Source organism: Pyxicephalus adspersus, chromosome 8 (genome assembly GCF_032062135.1).
Source record: "Pyxicephalus adspersus chromosome 8, UCB_Pads_2.0, whole genome shotgun sequence".
Lineage (NCBI taxonomy): Eukaryota > Metazoa > Chordata > Amphibia > Anura > Pyxicephalidae > Pyxicephalus > Pyxicephalus adspersus.
The window spans coordinates 2730072-2751391 of NC_092865.1; the positions used below are offsets into that span (position 1 = coordinate 2730072).

General features: G+C 40.8%; 1 protein-coding gene across 2 annotated transcripts in view; it reads right to left on the minus strand.

Annotated features, from left to right (window-relative positions):
* Nucleotides 1-15486, minus strand: part of PTPRF (protein tyrosine phosphatase receptor type F) — a 552192-nt gene extending 536706 nt beyond the window's left edge. For both annotated transcript variants that reach the window (XM_072419315.1, XM_072419313.1), the window contains exon 1: nucleotides 15416-15486. The gene's annotated coding sequence lies outside the window, so the exon portion shown is untranslated. The remainder of the gene's footprint in view (nucleotides 1-15415) is intronic.
* Between the last annotated feature and the right edge of the window lie 5834 nt (nucleotides 15487-21320).

Sequence of the window (21320 nt, forward strand, 5' to 3'; positions counted from 1 at the left end):
CTGGGAGTCAAGACCCATCCTTACCCATCCCATACAGCTTGAGTGTATAAATCTAATATGCAGGCTGAAAATAGACTGTCAGATGGGCTGGAAGATGTGAAATGGGAAAATAACAAAAACTTGGCCATGAAGGCCAACATCCTTACAGTGAACTGTAATTTGATTATTCAGGACAAAGTAACAGGTTTGTTGGATGGTCCCTCAGCATTTTCCACATGGGAGATTATGTTTCTTACCCCCGAGATTCATAAGAGTAAGGTATACACAATAGCTACATTTAATTATGAATTTTGGATGACAAGTTTTATGGTATATTCTTACTGTACCAGGGTTTTTTGCCTTCCTCTGAATCAACTATGTCCATAGGGTTTTATATCTGGACTATGTTTATTTACCTAGTGGTTGAACTTGATGGACTTATGTCTTTTTTTAACCTGACTTACTATGTACTAAATTAAAAAAATACTATCGCATTTTGACTACATCAGCACATGAGAAAAAATGCAAAATCACCACCTTATCTGTGCATGACCTTTAAATAAAAACCTCAAACATGAAAAAAGGCGCAATGCACCACACAAAAATATTCAAACACAAAAAAAAAAAAACATAAATATCAATGCACTACAAATCACCGAATGAATGCACATAAATAAAAATAAATATGTGCACTTTCTTTTTTTTTGGAAGCACATTTAAATGAATGAGCTGCTTAGTGTTGCATGCTAACTGCTCATTATACTTTAGGCTTTCTGAATTATGGGCAACAGCAGGAGGAAAGTTTCCCCATTTTGTATTTGTTGCGTTACGCACCAGCTGAACACGTGCAATAACGTCCCAAGGCAAGGAGCGCGAACTGCGTTCGCTACAACAACGTGTGCCAAGTGTGAATGAAGCAAAAGTTTATAATTGTTTTGCTTCAAGGAATGTTTAAGCGCACGCAGCAATTACAATGAATTTTTTCCCAGGTACAGATCTCTTACCTACACAAGCTGAAAATAGAATTTTGGATGCAAGGGAGACAAAATTACTTATATGCAAATCAAGGGGAGGAAACCACACCAAATTATACTTGCATCAGTAGCTGTTCCAAAAGCATGACAAGTCTGCAAATTTCAAAAGACCACCCACAAATGACTAAACAGCTCTGGTGAACACAGTGCATCTATGCTTGCAAACAAATGTAGAAGAAACAAAGGTAGAAGAGCTGGGGGTAACAAAGAGAAAGCACGAGCAACCATTTCGACCAGCATTAAAGTCCAGATGTTCACTTTAAAATGGTTTGTCACATGCTATTTTAGCATTTATAGTATTCTAGCATTTTAGTTTATAAAGACCATGGACCAAACGTCGTCAATATACAAGAAGTTAATTTATGGCAATCATTTTCTGCTGTTAGGAAAGCACTGATCTGTCAACTTTAGAAGAAACTTTAAAATTTGGAAGTCCTTATGTATCTTTAATAATTAATTGACACAAACACTGTAATACTCTGTAACAGAGACCCTTTACCTGTCACCACCTCCCCCTGAAGAAGTCTTTTTGGCAAAACGCATCAGGAAGGAAGTCAACTCTATTTTCTACTGTATTCCAATGAATTGTTTGCCTTTTTCCCCACCTTACAAGTAGGCTATGGTCTAACAATTATAAAAAGGAGATCTCTGTCTAGCACACCCTTAACGGTTTTCCTCTCCCAACTTGTGAGTAAGTTATAGACTTCTTATCAACGACAGGAATATTTAGTTTTGTAATTTCCATGAAAACCAGGTAACACACAGGAATTTGGAAAAAACCCTGTTTTCCTTTGCTCTATTTAAAATTAACTTGACAAACTACAAACCAGCATTACCAGCCAACAAAAATCATCATCTGTTTTGTCAGATTACTCACCTCCCAGTTGAAGGAGCAAGCAGGCCACTGGTGGTCACCATATAAAAGTACACATTGTTACAAGTTATAACTTAGACACACACCCCCAGGGTCCTGAATGGTAATGCATGATCCCTTAATCAAAACTGCAGGTACTGAGATATAATGGTTGGTGGGGGGAGGGAGTTACCATATTTATTATTCACGGCACCACCAACCCATTTCAGTTGATATGAAAGATAAAACTTTGAAAAACTTCAACTTCAAACAACCATCAGCTCTTCTATGGAAGCTAATTAGCTCAGGGATACTAATTCTTAAACAGCTGCCCTCTGTACCCACCTAGTTAAAACATCTTTAACATTGCAATTAACATGAAAATAAAACTCCATTTTGTTTATTGCTGTTATACTTCACTTTTATCAGTGAAGCTGGGTGATCCAGCAAACTTGGAATAGATTTCCTAAAAGTAATTTTCTATTTGCTAGCAAATGTTTTGAATCCCGGACTAGATCTATTCCATGTTTGCCAGATCACCCAGCTTCACTGATGAAAGTGTATCCTCTCTGGCCATGGAGAGCTTTAATAAATCAGGCCCATTTAGCCTGAATTTTTAAAGCTCCACAAGACTTGAGAAAATAGACTATCATGGGAGAACCTGGGTGATCTATCAAACATGGATTGGATTTCTTCAAATATTTTGTTATATTTGGCAAACGTTTTCAATCTTGGGCCAGATCTTTTCCAGGTTTTCTGGATTACCCAGGTTCTCCCATAGTTTATCTTCTCCAGTCTTGGAAAGCTTTAATAAATTACGCCCGTTATGAGGAAGGACCAACAATCTCTGCCACCATAGAAGAAGAAGAAGGAGCTCTTATGTTACCAAACCAACCTGAAGACCACAGGCATAAAAGTGCACAATGCTAAAAGGAGAGGGTAGGCAAGATCTACAGTTCTCAATTAAATAATCAAACACAAACCTGAAATGAATCTGGCCTAGGATTGAAAACATTTGCTAACAAATGACTGATAGGAAATCCATTTCAGGTTTGCTGGATCACACAGCTTTACTGATGAACGTTTATCCTCTCCAGCCTTAAAGAGCTTTATTAAATCAGGGTCAATATACCTGTATGCATGGACAGCTTAATACAGAACAACATACAAATTATAAAATTAAAATACTAATTAGCACAACTGTCCTTCACAAATTGCAAGAGTTAAAAATGCCTGCTGACTACAAACTTGCAGTCACAAGACTTTTCTGTAGAATATTCACAACGACAGCTACATTTAAGAAGCACTACAAATAAACAATTCTACATCAATATTTCTCGGGAATTGAAAACTGCTGGGTGATTTGACAGTGGAATATGTAATTAGGATGAAAGGAAAAACTGCTTGCTATTTCCTAGTGGTAAAATACTGTTTTTAAACTCAAGTTAAGAGAAGAAAAAAAAATGATTTAACCTGCAGAAAACTGGGGAGCAGATTGGTGCGTTAATAAAACAATTTTGAATGTTTCTTGAATGGAACCGGTGCAAGTCCGCATGGTAAAAAGGCCCTGTGTCATTATTTTAAAAGCAATGAAAACACACGCCGGGAAATATTTAGTTTTATATTAGAACTTGTTCAGGAAATTAAATTTTACTTTGCCTTTTTTTTTTTTTCTTAGGGAGAACTACAGAAAGTTAAGGCAGTGTTTGGGAAGGTAAGTGTAATTTGTAATGTACACTGCTTTTTATATGAAAAGGCTGCTGAAGATACTTGGGGGGTATTTATAAAAGGGGTGGACTGAGTAGTTGTGCCTATTTGTTCATATAATGACAATTTATTTCCTCTAGAGTTATGAGCAGAAAAACTTTTTAGCCACATTTACATTTAATGCTCTTTTTTTTTATGAGATTACGTTTCATTTCCTCCAGAGTTTTGAGCAGAAAAACTTTTCAGCCACATTTACATTAATGCTAATATTTATGCATTATATAAATATGTACCCCAACCAATGCAGACCACAGGAGACACAGCGCTACAGGCTTTCCTTGAAATCATGTTCGTAGGGCATAGGCCAAGACAACACAACACTGACGCCCAACACAGAATCGATATATCAGCCATTGCTGGGGCAGGATCAGTTGGATATGGAGTGGCAGGTATCCTCTATGAAAGAAACCTGATCGGTAAGGAGTTTTTTGGCATCCCTGCAGGACCCTGGTATGGTCCTAATATGATTTTCCTTTGGGCTATGTGGAGTTGTGCAGAAGCCCAGCAGATCCTCATCTGTCAGCCTCTGATCTATCAGCCTGGGCCCCACTTTTTACTATAGCTGCCATTGTCAACTCAGCTCCTTCTCTACTACCAGGATCTCAGGCACAAAGTATCTCTAGGCACTCTGACCTAAGGGCCCTGATACAGGCTTTGCCTACCAGATCTGAATTGAAGGCCTTGATTACTTGGTTGGAAGCCACTCCTCGGGCAGCCTTCTCAAGGGTAAATACAACATAGCCAATGTTCCTCAGAAAGCTGATGGCTTGGAAGTGAAAATGTTTTAGTCTCAAAACTGGAAAGTGACGAATTTACACTTTCAGCTACTGGTGTCACTACAGTTGTCCATGGATGGTTATCAGAGCAGGTCACAAGAAACAATATTCATCTTTGTAGTATCTATGAAGCCTGTGGTGCTGACTTTCTTATGTTATAGTATTAAGGATTTCTCATCAATTATGGAGGATACCCATGGCATGACGTCTGGAACTGGACAAGGTTTATCGCACGCTAGTCCCATTTTTTCTGGGTTATTTTTTTCTTATTCGGACTGAAAAGCACTCGTTCTGGCCTTACCAGTTTGGAAAGTAAGTTGACTCTTATTTCAGTAGATTTTTATTCAGAATCAGGTTTTTTGAAAATCACTGTAGTTAATGTCGAGACTCATTGGGGTATTCATTGAGTTGGATTATTGCTGTTTGGGCTTTACAATGTTGGGATTTGCAGCTCCCCTCACTGCCCTATACCGGTGACTTAGAAATTTTCCATAGGGGCAACCCAGGTTTGGCTAGTTTCCAGCCTGGAAGTGTGTATGATGGTGGTGGGGGCTCTGCATCATATTGGGGGTCGCAAATTATGACCTGTTATATACAGGGATCCAGGATATTTGTGATTTATCTTCATTATCTCTGTGCTTAGAACTCTTTATTCTCAGACAGTATGGTAACCTGGCTCATTAAATATTTGTGTAAATACCCAAGAAGCAGTGGGTCACAATGACTCCCCAGTGATGGGGGATTAAATGTGAAGTTCTTCAAACTTTGTCCTCTGCCTGTCCACCCCATTGACTGTGTATGATCACTGTGTTCCCCAGGGATTGCCGTTCTTTAGTCGTAAGCCTTTTATTTTGTTTGGTAACTCCTTGTCTGTCTAACTCTACAGTTATTCAACAGCCTGGCTAACTATTTGTTTTCTATGACCAGATTTTGTTAGTATGTTCTAATGAAGTGATTTAATTCAAGAGGTCCAAGCATTCCCAAGGATCTGGGATGTGGTACCTGGTTTGGCCCTTCTAGAATACTTTTTTTTTTTTTACATTTGTCTTGTGAAGAAAGAAAACATATCCCACAAATTCAACAAGAGTTACTATGGACCAGATCATATGCAGGACTGCAATCAATACAGATTGTAAATAATTGGATTGCCTTTCAGCTTTTGAATACAGGACTACTGGTATTGATGTACAGGGTTGATGTGGGGTATGTTAAGACTGTTGGCTCTATTTGATATATGACTTGTTATCATTGTTATTTCCTATTCTTTCTTCTATTAAGAAATAAATAAAAAAAAAATGCTCTGCTGGAGGACTCTGCTCCTTCCTCTATAACTCTCCTCTCCTGAAATACTCTGCTCTGCTGGAGGACTCTGCTCCTTCCTCTATAACTCTCCTCTCCTGAAATACTCTGCTGGAGGACTCTGCTCCTTCCTCTATAACTCTCCTCTCCTGAAATACTCTGCTCTGCTGGAGGACTCTGCTCCTTCCTCTATAACTCTCCTCTCCTGAAATACTCTGCTGGAGGACTCTGCTCCTTCCTCTATAACTCTCCTCTCCTGAAATACTCTGCTCTGCTGGAGGACTCTTCTCCTTCCTCTAACTCTCCTCTCCTGAAATACTCTGCTCTACTAGAGGACTCTTCTTCTTTTTCTATCCAAAGCTGAATGCATAAATGTATTTTAAAACAACACATTGTTAGATAATCATTTATATGCAACAGTAGCAAAAAATGATGATCAGTAATGATTGGCTGAGTGACGATGCGTAATCCATCCAGGCAGATTTGTTTCGGCCAACGTTATGATATGTGTATAGATCTTGTGCAATTGTGCAGCTCCCTACACATGTGCCAACACGATGTATGAATGTTTGCATCTTCTAGCAGCACAGGGGCCTGCCAAGGTCTCTGAACAACTGTATCATATGTTAGGAATAGTTGGCCACCGCAAACGTTCATTTATCTTTAATCTTTCATTTGCAACAACTCTCATCTGACATCTGTAGGAGGCAATACTCTGTATTGATGGAGCACTCTGCTCCTTCCTTTATCAAACCCTTTTTACTGACATGTTCTGTGCTGCTGGAGGATTCTCTGCTGCTGGATGACTCCTATCTAATGGATAAAAAAAGGCTGGAGAAATACATTGATATTAGTGTGAAACTACAGGCTCTGGCACACTTTTAGGCAGTCATGATGTCACCTTCCTTTTCTGCAGCCACAGCAGAAGTGCTTCTGATCAAAGTATAGGCATCACTATACAAATCATTCAGCAAATAAAGCAGTTTCTCTGTGTACGTCTTATAAGTTGCTTTCAGCCACAATGGAGAGTGAAAGGCCAGTGAGGATACATTGCATCTCTGAATGGTACACAGGTTCACAATGCCTCATCGACAGAGAGAGTAACACTGCCACCACTGGGCTCAAAGCAGGTTTTATTATGAAATACAGACAAAGGTATTATAGTTCCTATTCAGTGGAACTCTATAGCAGACTAACATAACAACTGGGGGGGGGTTAAAGAAGCTTTTCATATTTTAAAATGTTCTACGAATGTTGACTTTGTCATCAATGCATTGTATTTTTTCAAGGCGTTTTATTAAATGAAACAAACCCACAAATGTGGGTTGTAACTATAAATGTATATAGGATAGACAGACTTGGAATATTACAAATGCAGGTGCTGCTTCTTGTTTAAAGCTGAACTCAAAGACAGACCTAGCCTTTTCCTCTCCAGTGCTTGATTATGAACAGCCTGCATGCTATAGAGAAGCACAGAGACCCAGAGATGATACCATTGGGTGTATGAAATGAATGCAATAAAATGAGAATGGGCTTCCAAAAAAAAAAAAAAAAATAATATCAAGTGGATGAGGGGAGGAGGGAGTAACCAGAGAAGGGTAAATGTAAACACAATCATAAACTTGTATGACATCCCATTCCTAAAACCTAGCCTTTGATATGAAGTCTAATACACAACTTTCTTGCAACCTATTTACAAGCCACACCACCAGCAGTACTTCCTAATCCAATATTTCTTCTGCCCATGCCCATAAAAGTCTTACTCTTCCAATAAAAAGGCCATCCACCATTGGAATGCTTTTCCAGAATAAGAAGTTGGCCATTTGGAAAAGTCTGCAGTTCCAGCTGGATGGTTCGTAGTGGACTGCATATTATAAAAGGGACACAGTTAGATGTTTATAAGACTTTGGGGGTGCAGGGGGGAGAATTTAAATAATAACTATACAAAACAGCTATTTATTGCAAACTACGGCTAAGGCTACACTGGTGAATAAAATGCTGGTGTTTTGCACGTGATGTGTAACTTTGGCTAACTATTTTTTCCATCTGAAACTTCAACTGAAGCGGGTACCAACAAGCAGTTACATTTCCCACTAACGAGTATGTTTAGTCTCTTGAATTATTGCATCTACCTTGCAGAAAATGTTCACATACAAACTCTCTGTGACGGTTAGGAGACAAGCCGTGCTATGCTCAATAGAAAAAAAAATGGAGGTGAAGTCACATGGGTTATATCAGCTTGCAAACATCCTGTCAAATGCAAATGTATCATCCTCAGAAGAAACAAACTAATGCAACACAATTACAAAGATGGATCATTCATGCTTTATTTATCATTGCACGTCTTCAAATGTATTCACAATTTGTACACAACTTGCCCAGTATATAACATCTCCTCTGCAAAGCATGAAAATTAACTTTGTACCTGCACCATAACATCATGGCTGTCCCATCGTCCTCCCCTTTCCCAATGCCGCACGTCACAAGGGTGACATTATCAGCCTGAAATAAAAGCTTCATCTGATTTCATCGGTTTTATTATCCCGTACTCGGCAGAAAAGATTTTTCACAGTGACTTTCTCTAAATGACCTGCCGTGAGAGAAATCAGGAATCGCAGGAAAGGTACAAGAGCGGCTGTGGAAAAAAGTAAAATAATGCATTCCGCAATGTGACTTAAAAGGTGGTTAGAGGGGGGTTTTGGCCTAAAAGATAGGTAGGGAATCACAATCACAAAATGTGGTCAGCAAAGGTATCTTTGAGCAAAGGATTTGCTGCTAATATGCAATGAGTTACCCATGTTGTGTATGCTTGCATCCTTTTGTTGTATTATGCCATCATAGAAAAGTAAAAGTTGCTTCTGTCAGCAGCACAGGATCAGAAATACTACAATTGCTAATTTTTCATATTTATCTACATTTTATTTGCTTGAAAGAGGCATAACATTCCCATAAATAACATTTTCCAAGCTTGGCCGCTATTTTTTTAAAATCTTCTGCACGTTATGGATTGTTCACACAGATCTTGTAAAGAAGTGAGGTTACAAATTCACAATTGCATGGCTACCTCCAACCACAATGCCCTTAGTACTAGAGGTTGATAGGGAACAGGCATTTGTCCAGGCACTGGATTGCAAAGAAACCTGCTAGCAAATGCTGCAAGTAGAGTCTGGGAATTCAGGAACTACCAGGGTCACCACCTGTCACAGAATATCATTGGAACTCTTGTTCCTTTCAATGATAAGTGACATGGGGTAGCGGTAAATCTGTATTTACCAGGCAGCGCAACCACCCAGTAACTGTCTATGTGAACAAGCCTTCAGGAGCATGACAGTACAACCACCAGTTTGCATTATCCAGATTTCAAAGCACCTGCACAGCTGTGTTAATTAGAGATTAAAGGAGCCATTAATTATTGCATCTGTTACTCTGGGGGAAGGAGGGGGACTGTAAACATGAACTGTTTCTAGCCCCCAAGGACTGGTTTGTATAAAAGCCATGAGAAGCCAAAATCTGTACTGGAGTTTATTATGGGTCCAGGTTACATACGAAGAGTAAAATGTAGAGAGTACCTGTACTTACAACACAGCTTCTTAGATAAATCCAGGTCTTGGCCCTGCCTTGTTTTCCTCTATAGCTTCCCAGGTGCCCCCAAATCTCATTAAATCACTTGTTTCATTTCTTCCTTTTTTCCATCTAAACTGAGGAATCAGTAAAGACAGAAATTATTGATAATTCTTCTGCAAGCTCCTCCAACAATCTATAGGTCACAGATGCAAACACACAGCTGCATTTTCAAATACAATCAATATTTCTGAATGTCTCCTGCTCAATTAAGGGCAATAGGAGACAGTTTGAAAGAAGCAATTATTGCCACTGTCATAGCTTAAAGGGCCACTGGAAATGAACTGCCAGACATATTATGTACAGCACTTTTTATTAATGAAAATGGAAAAGCACCACAACATAGAAAACACAACAACAATCATTGTGAATGGTGGCTTTGATTATCACATGTCAATCATGACATTGCTCAGCCTCCTACAGCCCCAAATGCCCCAACAGAGGGCTTGCATGTTTTTATTTTGTAAAGCAGTTGAAAATTGAATTGCAAGTGCATGTTTATACGGATACATCAGAAAAATGCATCATTAAAAGTTCCAATCCTGAATGGTTCTTCCAAGTCTGCATAAAACATGAGCAAAGATGTGTAATGAAATGGACATTGATGCACAAACATGTACATGTGAAAACACATTTCATCGTAATGTCTGCTGGCCCATTAGTCTAATGATAGGTATACACTATGTTATTTTCTCTCAATGGTATTGATGGATTGATAGAACAATCAACGAATCAATCAATCTTTTGCAATTTACCAGCACTTGATGCACCATAATGATGCATCATACACTTGTTTTATCTGTATTGCAAAAAAAAAAAAAAAAAAACATTTAAAGTAATAAGAAAGAAAACAATTACCCAATTTTAAGTTTACATCCTTCAAATATGTTGGTTAAAAATTAATTTTTTGCATAATGACTTGAAATATTGTATAGTGTATTAAAGGCATAAGATATCATATTCATGTTAGCCGTTTAGCTATATTGTGACTAACATGTGACTATAGTCATAAAGTGTACCTGTCTTTGAATGAGCTTTTTTTAGTGGAGGTAGGTGAGCTTTAACTTTGGTCTGTGTGGGTAAAGTTTACCTAAACATAAAAGCAATACCAGCCAACCTATCAGAGAGATACACTTGCAAATAAATATGGCAACATTCACAAACTCTTGTCATTTTTCACTGTCCTTGTTAATGAGGGAGGGAGTCTCCTCGTGATCTCAACACTGGTGACAAATCGCCAACATCCAGGTCGTCCCCATGATTACTAGAATCCAAAAAGTACTTAACATGGTCACTATGTGTATTCTGTGCTTTCAACTTTTTCCACAATCACATGCAGACTTTCAAAGCATGACTAAATCTGATTGGTTCTTGTGATCTATTTTTAAAATAGGAAGAAGAGACAGCAAGGAGCCTGCAGAAGGTGTGTTTGGGAACAGCTTTTCTGAATCACAAGCAGGGGTTCCCAGATCACCAGATTACTGACATATTGGATTGGGCCAATGGATGCAGCACGTCAGCATAGACCAGTGTGTCTTAATCTTTTTAAATATGGGGGAACCCTTGAAATAACTTGGCTATCTATGTAATCCTTATAGATAGCCAAAAAGATCATGGAGGTCATCTAAACTGACCTGAGAGGTGCAAACTGCTCATTGCTCAAGGAAATCCCTGCAACCTCAGGAGGAACCCTGGATGAGAAACACTGGCATAGATGGGAAAAAAAAAAACAATACTCACACTATGCAGCTCAAGGTCAAATGATCTGTTTAAACGATTTAAGTGTACACAAAAAGTTCATACAAAGAATGAAATCATCTCTGACTTTTACCAGACTTATGCACACACATACCATTGTGGAAGAACACATCAGAAAAAGGCCTTCTATCTTTGCAATACCCCCGTGTTATATCGATCTGAATATTACCTCGGCCTCTCAATACATCCCGGCCTCCTCTCAGCACGAGGCACATGTCACATTAAACTGCTTTAGAATGCTGTTAAACAGCAGCCTGACGCTAATGAGCTAAAGGCCTTGACAGTGTGTATAGGATGACACAAAGCAGCAGAAAAAAATGCTCAACCTGAAAGCTGGATTTCAGAAATCAGATAAAAAAAATAATTTATAACCCGGGGGCAGAATGTGCTTCTGCCACTGATTCTGTTATCTGCTAATCAGTTAAAGTGAACCTGTCATCAGATTGCTAATGTTAGGTAAATTCATGCTAGGTAATGTGTCAGTGTAACATTTCCAGGTATTTGTTACCTCTCAGAGAACACAGGACTCCCCCTGACAATAATGTTATCTGCTTTTGTTTGTAGAAAGATGGCACCATCTTTGTTCAGACATCATACAAGGCCACCCGGTACTTAATGGAGATGACAAAATTATGTAAATCCCAGGGTCTGTACAGATCAGATCTGCCCTGCTGCCACCTCTCACCCTGGGTCTTTCTACAAAGTTGCCCTTTAATCAATGAAGGTAGAGGAGACTGGGGAATGGTTTCCTCCTGCCTGTAGCATGCTGATGACATCATCACAGACTAGGCAAAGTCCCCCTGTAACAAAATGATTCATTTTTAAATACTTTTTTTAACTGTATTATAGATCAGCGGCTGCTGAGACCTCTGACCTTATGACTTGCTACAAAGTTATAATGTTACACTCTAATTATTAAAGGGAGAGGAGACTAAGGAAATGTTCCACCTGTCTGCAGCAGGCTGATGACATCACGTCTGCCTTGGTAAAGTCCCTCTGTAACATAACAATGAATGTTTAATTATCTGTTTTACTGTATGAAAGATGTGATTAGCTTATTCTTCCACCTCTCACCTTGTGGCTTGATACAAAGTTACAGTGTTCAGTGCTCAAGCCTGAAGTTATTTTAAGCGGGGTAGAAAGAAATTGTAGGTGGATGGCAGCCCCTGTATTGTGACTAAACTCTTTAGTAACCACCCAAAGACAGCCGGGTGGGTGCTGAAAAGTGCCGGGTGGTGCGCCCTGCTAAAAGGGCCTGGGGAGAACCCTGGTGTTGCACTCTAATCAATGGAGGAGACTGAGGAAATAATTGTTTTTGTCTGCAGAAGTCTGATGGCATCACCTAGACAAAGTGCCTCTGTAATGTAACGATTAATTTTAATGATTGTTTTTTTTAACTTTATGAAAGCTATACATTCACAAGGTCTTGCAAAGTTGCTGAAAGATCCGCTTAAAAATGATTTGAAGAATGATAGCTATTACTAAAAAACCTTACATGGGGAAAGCTCTAAACTATTGAAAACACAACTGCAGCAAAGCCTCCTCTACTCGCTTCACTTTATATGAAAACTATTGGAACTTGTCATTCAATAAAACACTCAAAAACAAATAATGCAATAGAATGTTGCAAACAGTAAATGATCTACTTGCTAAAGTGACAGCAGCTAACTGAAAAATGATTGGGTGACACAATTGCATCTATTTCACATGTTTATTGCTCTTGATACTTCTTTGCTGTGCAATATGGAAGAAAATAAAACAATGCAAATAGCAGCTTATGGAAAGCAAACCTTAAAGTGTTTCAACGCCTCCTTTAAGCAGAGTGCCCCCCCCCCCATAGGGAAGAATCACCTGCTGGCTTCTGACATCTCCAGGATTCAGCAAGATTGCTCAGCACCCCCTCCATCCATCTAATCCTACCTCCAGGGTATCATAATGGTGTCATGCTCTTGTATCTGGATCCACCAATGTTCCACCTACTCTACATAATGCACCAGAGAAAGGTGACACCCTTACCTTTATGTTATTGTGATGAGCATATCTCACCACACATTCCATATATTAGCTGTGTGATCCAACTTTTCCCAACCCTTGGAAGATAAGACTCGAGTTCTAGGTGAAGCTGCCCTTTAAATTCTGCAGCAGAGGAGATTTCAGAACTCAAGCAAAATGGGATAAAACTGTTGCACCCTTGGACTTCCAAACCCCCTCTACATTCTATGCCAATGCCCGCCAACCTCGCAGGGGGAAGCTCTAAACTCCACAAAATCACCAGGCAATGAAGACCTCATCGTTAATGAAAACACAACTGCAGCAAACCCTCGTCTATTTGCTTCACCATCACCGGGAAGGCAGAAGAATTACCCAGCTATGAATAATGTTGCAAAATATTCATTCAAATCCTCCACCCCTCTAACCCAAAACCGACAGGGCGCCAACATCTCCCTACAGCAGGGGTTCCGCTGTGTGCGGAGGGGGTTAACCCTTTACGCCTAACCCTGCAAATGCACCAAGGCAGCATTGACCAGTTCAGTAAAAAGGACGGAGCCTAAATCTCCATTTATCATGGCTTTGCTGCTGTCAGGCATCTAAATTATGCATGCGATGCATGCGAAATGCGTACAGGTGCCGCGTTTCTTTCCAGATTAATAACAGTTAAAAGAAGAGCGCGGAGAGAGAAAAAAAAAATCTCTTCGCAGGCAACTCTACTCTTCTGCAGCTTCACCACTACAAGAGATGATTCACTAGTTACCAGCTCGCTCCTCAACAGGCAGAGCTCCAATTTCAACTTCCACAGCCGACGGCGGAGCGCCGTGGCTGCTGACTGCACGCCAGTGCCGGGGTCTTCATATCGTGCATCAGGATCATTGCAATTAATGAGGGTGTATCGATCAGAATAATCAATGAAGTGAACTCATAGAGGAAAGGGGAGGGCGAGGGGAGTCAGGGGTGCGCGCAGGCACAAATAACCCCGAACAAACAAAAATGATGCAAACGACTACCCAGAGAATAAATGCAGGAAGGCTAATAAGGGTTGCAACCTTGCTGTATGAATGATAACGGCCCCCTTGAAAGGGGATTCTTACCCCCCTCACCGCCTACCTTTTATCCTTACTGAAAATAACCCAACATAAACATGCGAGGCGATGGCTTTTATAGACAATGATGGGTTTGATAAAGGAGGGACGGGCGAGCTCGGCTTGACATCCGTCAGAAAGGTTCACCGCTGAGATGGGGAGAAATTTCAAACAATTTAAGGCTGATCGGGTCTGCGATATGGATGAATCTCGCTCTGCGTGTAAGAGATTAACCCACGGGCTGCCGGAAAGAAGCACAGACTAAGGGGCAGATTCACACAACAACAATTGAAATAATACAAAGTATACAAAAAGAAAATCCTGCAAAGTAAAGGGATGCTTGGTGAAGGAGGTGGAGAGGAGGGGGGCATCATGCATATGCATATGAGGGCATCTCTCTTTACCCTGCCCACCAGTACGATCTCCCTGGCACAGTTTTAATAGGGTAGTTGAGCTGGTTTGCTCATGTAGGGCACAGAGATGGGAATTAGGCATCGGCAGAGGTGCTGGCACACAGTTTTCCTGGAGGGTACAGGAGCTGCTATTGCTGGGTTTTGTCAGGCAGGGCATTTTTTTAATGCTAGGAAATTCCAGAGGTGTTGGCACCAAGCTGGGACTTCCTTGGCACTTTAATGAAGGGGGTAGATAGGTATTTGTTAGGTTTGGAAGTATTGGATGGGGAACTTGATGGGGATAAGTGGATGGGGGGTAGTTGCTGGGCAAGGGGCAGTATTGTGACCATCAGGTGGGCACAGGGCAGGATTTAGCTGGCTCCATTTAGGATAGATTTGTATAGGAGACAATGATTGGAGCTGGGTATGAAGATGCCACCCTACAGGTAAGTGTTAACGCTACCAGGTGACAGGGGGTGCAGGAGTCTCTGGAGAGGGGAAGGTGGGCATTGGTGGTACCCACAGGTGGGTGGGCAGCAAAATGTCATGCAAACAGGGCAAAGCTGGGAGGGGGGGGGGTATCCCTAGCAGAGAACATGGCACCCAGAAAGGCAGGGGGCATTCCAACAGGCTCATAGTATCTGCAGGTAATGGGGCATATTGGAGGGGGCAAATTGTAAAGGGGGGCAAAGACTTGGATTTCAAGCAGCAGGTTGAGTAATTAAAATTGGCTTTACTATTCAAATTAAAATAAGACAACCATGCCAACACAGAAAATACCCTCCTACAGGGCAAAATATCGATGGTGGGGTTATTCTGCAGCATAACAGTAAGGGCATATAAAAGAAGGTGCACTTACCACAGGAGGGCATGTCCTGGGTGCAGTCCTTAGGGTGCTGCTCCTGTTTCTGGGTTCCTCTCCCTCTTTTTTTTTTTTTTTTTCCTTTCCCAGCTCCTCTCCGGCTGCAGCTTCTCTTACTCCTGGGTTGCCATGCGTGCACGCGCGGCGCGCTCCCTTCCCTCGGCCGGCTGTGCACGCGCTCCGCAGCGCGCCCTCCCTTTCGGCTCGTGGGGGGCGCGCCCGGGGAGCTGCAGGGAACAAGCAGCGCGCGCTCCTCTCCGGCCTATCAACTGTGCGCTTGTGGTGAAGTGGAGGCGGGAAAAGGGGCGCGCGACTGCGCTTGTGGTGAAGTGGAGGCGGGAGCGCGCGCTCACCTGTAGCTGAGGAGATGAGGTAAAATGGCCTTCAAATACCACCAGAAGGGGCAACACGAACTCAATCCACCTATTCTGCACCTGTAATTGCCCCTGCTCAGGTCTCTTGTTGAAATGTTATTTTGAAAAGGGAAAAAATGTTTTGTTACCAAATAACTATGCCAAAAAAATTAAGATATCTCAGTGCAGGGGTATATAACAAAACACAGGGTCCTCCAATAAAACGTTAATGCCTCCTGTAGTTACACACTGGCCTCCATAACAACCCCCCATTCACCAGGATTGGGTGACTCATACAACCATGAAAGGTTCTCTTAGTATGTCATGTGACCTCATACGACCTGGATTCACCGATAGGCTACTCAACATGGAGGAACAGCAACCACCGGGAGCGGCAGAGGGGGTTCCTGTTGGAAAGGGGAGTGGAGATTTAAAAAAATGCACCTGCAAAAATGTCAGCAAGGGGGGGGCTTTTGGCGATGGATCGGGTGGTCCCCGGCGTTTGGAAGTGATGCTGTTAATGGACCTGGTCAGTATATTTTCTTCACAAGGTAAAGATAGATCTTGCGGGATGATCTTTTATAGAGGAGCCCCTCTTCTCCTCAGCTGCTCCAAATAGTCAATTCCTCAGCTAGGTCCGAATTCTTGCCCCCCTGCTGTAGGCTGTGGTACATCCCACTGGCAAATTTATGTATATATATATATATATATATGAACAACGGATAATTACGACGGACCTCTTTTATCCAGTGACCAATAACACCAGACTTTTTTTTACCCAGTGTCCAATGACACCAGATATTTTTTCACCCAGTGACCAATAACACCGGACTTTTTTTTACCCATTGACCAATGACACTGGTCCATTTTTCACCCAGTGACCAATAGCACCGGACCTTTTTTTACCCAGTGACGAATGACACCTAACCTTTTTTTTACCCAGTGACAAATGACACCAGAATTTTTTACCCAGTGACCAATGACACCGGACTTTTTTTTTTACCCAGTGACCAAAGACACTGGACCTTGTTTTACTCAGTGACCAATGACACCAGAATTTTTTACCCAGTGACCAATGACACCTTACCTTTTTTTACCCAGTGACCTGTGACACTGGACTTTTTTTTTCCCAGTGACCAAAAACACCTGACGTTTTTACCCAGTAACCAATAACATCGGACCTTTTTTTACCCAGTGACCAATGACACTGGACCTTTTCTCACCCAGTGACCAATGACACTTGACCTTTTTTTACCCAGTGACCAATGACACTACCTTTTTTTACCCAGCGACCAAAAACACTGGACCTTTTTTTTTATCCAGTAACCAATGACACCAGACCTTTTTTTACCCAGTGACCAATGACACCGGACCTTTTTTTTACCCAGTAATGAATGACACTGGACCCTTTTTTACCCAGTAACCAATGACACTGGACCTTTTTTCACACAGTGACCAATAACACTGGACCTTTTTTTACCCAGTGACCAATTAAATCGGTCCTTTTTATACCCAATGACCAATGACATCAGTCTTTTTTATACCCAGTGACCAATGACACTGGACCTTTTTTTACCCATTGAGCAATGACACTGGACCTTTTTTTTACCCAGTAACCAAAAACACCAAACCTTTTTTTTACCAAGTGACCAATGACACTTGACCTTTTTTTGCCCAGTGACTAATAACACTGGACCTTTTTTTACCAAGTGACCAATTAATTCGGTCCTTTTTTTACCCAGTGACCAATGACACTGCTCCATTTTCACCCAGTGACCAATGACACTGGACCTTTTTTTGCCCAGTGACTAATAACACTGAACCTTTTTTTACCCATTGATCAATAAAATCGGTGCTTTTTATACCCAGTGACCAATGTGGCCTGGGTAACTGAACCTTTTTTCAGCCAGGTGACCAATAACGCTAAACCTTTTTTTTTACTCAGTGACCAAAGACACTGGACCTTTTTTTACCCAGTGACCAATGGCATTGGTCCCTTTTATACCCAGTGACTAATGATCAATGACACCGGACTTTTTTTTATCCAGTAACCAATGACATTGCCCCTTTTTTTACCCAGTGACCAATAACACTGGACTTTTTTTACCCAGTAACCAATGAAACGGACCTTTTTTTACCCAGTGACCACTGACACTGGACCTTTATTTACCCAGTGACCAATAACACCAGACCTTTTTTCACCCAGTGACCAATGACACTGGACTTTTTATTTACCCAGTGACCAATGACACTGGACCTTTTGACCAATGACACCTGACCTTTTTTATACCCAGTAACCAAAAAGACCTAGACCTTTTTTATCCAGTGACCAATGACACTGGACCTTTTTTGCCCAGTGACTAAAACACAGGACCTTTTTTTACCAAGAGACCAATTAAATCGGTCCTTTTTATACCCAATGACCAATGACATCATTCCTTTTTATACCCAGTGACCAATGACATTGGACCTTTTTCGCCCAGTTACCAATGACACTGGACCTTTTTTTACCCAGTGACCAATAAAATCGGTCCTTTTTATACTCAGTGACCAATGTGGCCTGGGTTAACTGGACCTTTTTTTCACCCAAGTGACCAATAACTCTAAAAAAAAATTTCCCAGTGACCAACAACACCTGAACTTTTTTTTTACCTAGTTACCAATGACACTGGACCTTTTTTTTACCCAGTGACCAATGACACCAGACTTTTTTTACCCAGTGACCAATGACACCTGACTTTTTTTACCCAGCGACTAATGACACTGGACCTTTTTTTACCCAGTAACCAATGAAACAGACCTTTTTTTACCCAGCGACCAAAAACACTGGACCTTTTTTTTTATCCAGTAACCAATGACACCAGACCTTGGACCTTTTTTTACCCAGTAACCAATGACACTGGACCTTTTTTTAGCCAGTAACCAATGACACTGGACCTTTTTTTACCCAGTAACCAATGACATTGGTCCGTTTTATACCCAGTGACCATTGTGGCCTGGGTGAACTGGACCTTTTTTCATCCAGTGAACAATGACACTGGACTTTTTTTCACCCAGTGACCAATGACATCGGTCCCATTTATATCCAGTGACCAATGACACTGGACCTTTTTTTTACCCAGTAACCAATGACATCGGCCTTTTTTATACCCAGTGACCAATAACACTGGACTTTTTTTACCCAGTGACCAATAACACCAGACTTTTTTTTTCACCCAGTAACCAATGATACCAGACCTTTTTATACCCAATGACATGGGACCTTTTTTCACCTGGTGACCAATGACACTGGACCTTTTTTTACCCAGTGACCAATAACACCGGACTTTTTTCACCCAGTAACCAATGACACTGGACATTTTTTTACCCAGTGACCAATAACACTGGACCTTTTTTACCCAGTGACCAATAACACTGGACTTTTTTTACCCAGTGACCAATGACACTGGTCCTTTTTTTACCCAGTGACTAATGACACTTGACCTTTTTTCACCCAGTGACCAATGACACTGGACTTTTTTTACCCAATGACCAATGACACCTTACTTTTTTTATACCCAGTGACCAATGAAGCCAGACCTGTTTTTACCTAGTGGCCAAATATGCCAACTATATTTTGTCAAATAACAAATGCCTTCCACCACTCTCTGCTAGTAGTGGTGGAAGGCATTTGTTGGTTTCCACCACTGAAGGTTTCCATTCATTCAGGTCATTGTATATTTAGTAGTGTTTTGCCACATTCAGCTGGGATTTTTCTCATCGTGTTGACAACGTTTCACAGCTCTCCAAGCTGCTAAAGCTTCTTCAAATGATAAAGCAGCTTGGAAGGCTAGGAATGAATCCTCAACATAACAAGAATAGGTCCAGATGAATGTTAATATTACTACTAGATAGTGGGGCATTTATTTTTTTGCTAATGAGCTCACCAATAAAGATGGTCAATGAGATAAGAAATTATAAAAAAAAAAAAAAAAGTTATTGACATACATGCAAATCATATGCAAACGTCATGCAAATTGCACTGACTTCAAACTGAACCGTCGAATTCTACAAGTATAGCATTTGATTGGTTCAGTTTCAGACACCATTTGCATAACATTTGCATGTGGTTTGCAGAAAATTTGATTTCTTTTTTGTCTAGTAGACTATCTCTGCATTTTTTTCTCCTATTGGCCACCATCTTTTTGGTGGGTGTTTTGTTTTTACCTTCCACTGACCAAAAATAAAGGGGCCACTTTGTTACATAAACTTATTACCCCTTCCATATCCTTTTTTTTTTATTACATATTTCTTACCTAAGTATTTATTTTCTTTGCAGTTGCTGTGTTGCCCTCAAGTGTTTTATTGAAATTCTTCTTTAAGGTAAGCGCAGACAGAAAGCATTGCAATAAATTAGAACTTTTGAAACTTGTATTTTGCCCTGAAGTTTGTGTTTTACTGCCTTATTCTTACTTGTGGCAATGATTACAGAATTTTTCGTGGGCACCTGGATTGCGGAAAACTCCATTTAGCAATAGCCAATATTCAGTTCAATGCTCACATTCCACCGCTCGCCCCTCTCAATTCTAAATTTGGGAGGTATAGTAGTAATAATGCAGGACAGGACCTCTTCATTACTTGAAGTTGTCATTTGCCTGTCAAAGCTCCCTGGGGTCTGGGCATATAGTTATACATCATTATTTTCCAAAGAATGACACATTTCCCTGCTGGCACGGTATATCACATGCTGCATCCTGCAAACGCTGGCAGAAGTGCGTCTATTAAGCTAATTAATGATTATTTATCTATCTCTAATGCTGGCAGATGTGCGTCTTTGTCTTGGATTAGGAATTCCTTTATCTGCATTTGGTTGTCTTCAGCTGCCCTCATTTCAATCACCGGCAGTGTAGTGACTTAACAGAGATGGAGCACAGCGGAGATGACTGATAGAAATCGGTGGGAATTAATTTTTTTTGAGAATCTCACTTGCTGTGAGGGATGGTTCCCTGCGGTGACGTTGAGGAAAGAAGGGCAAACACCTGACAATCCAGTGCTCAGGGAGCTCTCCACGCCAATTACTAAGCTCTTAAAGGCGTACTCCATCCTATAAGGAGTGGGGGATTGTCTCAAAGATACGATCAAACACTAAAACATATCAGTTAAAGGGCGACGCTGAAGTGAAAATCAGTCTACAACTGGTAATATTCTCAGGAAAAAAAAACTGGAACTGTGTTAAAATCAGAAAGACTATTCAGTGTACCCTAAGATGGTTTTTATTTGAATCAATTGCAGAGTTTAAGATCCAGCAGGCTTCGAGGACAGGTCTGCAGCCTCTTAAATCTTGATTGTAATATGTTTCTTCTTGTTTCTTACAATTATAAAGTAATAAGAAAGGTAGAGAGAAAATAATTCTACCCCATGGAAGGTGGTAAAGAAGAGTTTGCTAATCCAATATTGAGTGTAAGCAGATGGGTAAAAAGTACAGGATCACAGGGTCATGTTACAAAGGGTGGTATCCCAGTAACGGTTGGTTAAAAAGGTCAGAGGCAGGTTATTTTTACTATCATGTT